Source organism: Apodemus sylvaticus, chromosome 6 (genome assembly GCF_947179515.1).
Source record: "Apodemus sylvaticus chromosome 6, mApoSyl1.1, whole genome shotgun sequence".
Classification (NCBI taxonomy): Eukaryota; Metazoa; Chordata; class Mammalia; order Rodentia; family Muridae; genus Apodemus; species Apodemus sylvaticus.
Window position 1 is genome coordinate 124,849,657 of NC_067477.1, and position 3,783 is coordinate 124,853,439.

Here is a 3,783-nt window from a genome sequence, read left to right on the forward strand (position 1 = left end):
GCCACATAATAATCTAGAATTTAATTTTTGAAGACACTGAATAACATGTATGCATGTGTGCATGCATGCACAAATGCCATGGCATGCACATGGAGGGAAGTGAGAGGACTGGTGAAAACTGCTTCTCTCCTTTTACTACAAGAGCTCCAGACAACGCAGGTCTTTGGGCATGGTGTGTAGCACCTTTGCCTACAATGCCATCTTGGGGCTTCCTTATTATATATAATAAGTTATTCATTAATAAATTAGAATCTAATGACATAATTACACATTTTTCAAGATGATTACATATGATTAAAGCATATTAATAACCCACAGGGAAGATGAGATGTATTGTCAATAAAATCTCCAATCTATAACATAAACCTAACTTTCTTGTTTCTTTCTTTGTGTGTGTTTCTCTAGGCTTCAAAGCAACAGGTTCTTGAAGATATCAGGAAAATCAAAGGTCAGAATTACTCTATCCCTTATTGTTAGCTCAAGCTGCTGTGTTTCTGCTTCAAGACACTGATCGTTGACAGCATGTGAAAGAAAATTGAAAATGAGGGTGTGACTAGAGTAAAGCCATCTTTCTAACATCTTCACTTGCAAAGTCATGCATACAGCCCCATAACTCCTGCATGGTCCCTTTCCCATGTCCCATATATTTTCATGGAAACTCAAAAGTCCTGGAAAGAAACTCACTGGGTCAGGAGACTGGACAAAGAATAACTACTAAGAGTTTGTTGCCTTTAGTCCTCTACTATGTATTCTGGGCAAACATCTTTAAAGGAAGAGATGTATCAGGCTCTCTGTGTCTCCCACTGTTATGTTCCCATTCCCATGCTTCTAGTGGAGGCACTTCAGTTCCATGATGAAGAAAGCAGAGAATATGAACATTTAAAACTTGGTAGCTGTGCCTTGCTACTAATTAGCTTCATGGCAGGCATGACTCTATCTTTGCCCTCATGATTATTGAATGAAAGGGATTCTTTTACATTGTATCAGTAGTTACTATACTAAGTAGTTTCTTTACTCCTATTACCAGCTTTAGAATTGGAAGAATCCAAGAAGTATGCCACAGCAAGTGATCTGGCATGGTAAGCAGAGTCTGTCTTCAGACTGTCCTAAGACTGTTTCACATCAACTTGATACAAGCTAGCCTCATTTTAGAAGAGGAAGCCTCAACTGCTCCTTCCAGATTGCCCTGTGGGCAAGCCTGTGGTGCATTTCCTTAATTGATGATCAATGATTGTGGGAAAGTCCAGCTCACTGTGGGTGGTGCCACTCCAGGCTGGTGTCATAGGTGACATAAGTAGTCAGGGTGAGAAAACCATGAAAACAAGGCAGTAAGCAGAGCCTCTGCATCAGCTCCTGCCTCACGGATCCTGCCCTGAGTTCCTACCCTGACTTCCCTCCACAATGGAGTATGACTTGAAAGTTGGTGGGTGAAACTAACCCTTTACCTGCAAGAATTTTCTAGTCATGTGGTTTCATCACAACACTAGAACCCCTCACTAAGACATAGCCTTAATTGTAAGTGCTAGAAGTATAAAATACCTGATACTCTTACATCATTTACTATGAGAGTAATTGTCTCATTCCTAAATCAATTTTCTATTCTTATTAGTTAACTTACTGATACTTTGATATCACTTCAGTTCCACTGACCTAACCTGCTGTGTTCAGTATTCCAGGACGTCGTCGTCGTAAGGACCAAACCCAGGACTGTATATTATGCTCAATCGATAGAAGCTTTAAAAATATCTTTCAACATCTGGAAAATGCAAGGTCAGGAAACAGAGTTTGTGGGTAGGGGGTAGAGAAATATTTAAAATCAAAGGAAGGAAAGAGAGTAAAGGGGAAATTTCAGTCAGAAAGAACCATTTTTTGAAATTTATTTATATTTTACATGTATGCCTGTTTTGCATGTATGACTATCTGTGCCCCACATACATGCCTGGTGCCCTCAGATGCAGAATGGAGTATATGATCTCTTGGTACTAGAGATACTGCTGTTTGTGAACCACCATGTGGGTGCTGAGAATCAAACTTGCATCTTCTGGAAGAGAAGTCACTGCTCTTAAGTACTGAACCATCTAACCCCCAAAACAGTGAAGTTTTTTTTAATTAAAAATACATTTATTCATTTTTAGCATTTCTCTTTTTTATGCATGTGTACACATGTATGCCACATGTATGTAGAGGTCAGAGGGCAAGCCACAGGTGTCAGTTCTCTTCTAACATGCAGATCTTAAGGGCTGAACTGAACTGAGGTCATCCAGCTTAATGGGTATTGAAAATTGGATGTCATTTTTTGGAACCATCCATCTTGTTCTTTGAAATAAAGTGTCTCAGTGGGACAGTGAGCCCCAGGGACGTGCTTGTCTCCTCTTCTCCAGCACTGGGACACCATGCACTCTGTTATCGTGTGTGATCTGGGGATAGGGCCCAGCTTCTCTACTTGTATGGCATTCACTTCACTGACTCATCTCCCTTGCTCCTGGTGGAGGGATTCTTTACAATAACTGATGCCCAAGGAAGCAACCCCTTTTCCACCCTCTCCTTCCTTACACCAGAACTATGTTAGACTTGAAATGATCACTTTCTTTCTTTGTCCTAATTTTCTCACTACTGATTCCAAAGACAACGAAAAAATATTCTCTCTGCTTTTCAGCTCAGCACTTAAATACCTGAATTCATCAGAATCAAAGTATATGTCTTCTTCCTCTATCTCTGACACTGGGACTCTGGAGTTTGGGAAACATTCCACTAGTTACAGCATCTCCTCTGAATCAGACTCTGTAGAGCTGACACCACAGGTACCATGTTCAGCCATAGAGAACAGAAAGGTCACTCCAATGGCATTGCTTCAGGTCATGGATTCAATGGGAATAAACCCAGATTCCCATTCAGAGGTAACAGACTCTGTAGAGGTGACACCCAAGGTACCATGTTCAGCCACAGACAGCAAAAAGGACACTCCGATGGAATTGCTTCAGGTCATGGATTCAATGGGAATTATCCCAGATTTACATTCGGAGGATACAGGCTCCATAGAGCTGACACCCAAGGTACCATGTTCAGCCACAAACAGCCGAAAGATCACTCCGATGGCATTGCCTCAGGTCATGGAGTCAATGGGAATTATCCCAGATTTACATTCGGAGGATACAGACTCTGTAGAGCTGACATCCAAGGTACCATGTTCAGCCACAAACAGCCGAAAGATCACTCCGATGGCATTGCCTCAGGTCATGGAGTCAATGGGAATTATCCCAGATTTACATTCGGAGGATACAGACTCTGTAGAACTGACACCCAAGGTACCATATTCAGCCACAAACAGCACAAAGATCACTCAGATGGCATTGCTTCAAGTCATGGAGTCAATGGGAATTATCCCAGATTCACTTTCAGAGGATACAGACTCTATGGGAAAAGCACAAGATAAGACTAACTTATCACAGCCATCAAACCAAGCTGAAACAGTGAGTATACCTCCCGAGTCATCAAACCCAGTAGCAAGTCCTCAACATCAAGCAAGAGCATCAAAGAGTATGTCCTCAAGACTAAATCAAATCACAAATACCTCAAACATAAAAATATTGTTTAACGTTGTGGATTCTAGGGAGATAATTAATGAATTATGTTCTTATGTCACAGAATCCACAGAAATAGCCCCAAAGCCACAACACCAAGTCATTGGTGTAGATACATTGGGGCTAGATACATTGCATAAACATCAAGTTGTAGAACCAGCAAAGATGAGTCAAGACCCACGTCATACAGTCTTCAAAGCTG

General features: G+C 41.2%; 1 long non-coding RNA gene across 1 annotated transcript; it reads left to right on the forward strand.

Moving 5' to 3' along the window:
* The first annotated feature begins 403 nt into the window (after positions 1 to 403).
* On the forward strand, positions 404 to 1,767 carry LOC127687608 (uncharacterized). The gene is made up of 3 exons (XR_007978423.1): positions 404 to 448; positions 1,028 to 1,079; positions 1,669 to 1,767. It is a non-coding gene; the product is annotated as an uncharacterized LOC127687608 (long non-coding RNA).
* The last annotated feature ends 2,016 nt before the right edge of the window (positions 1,768 to 3,783 follow it).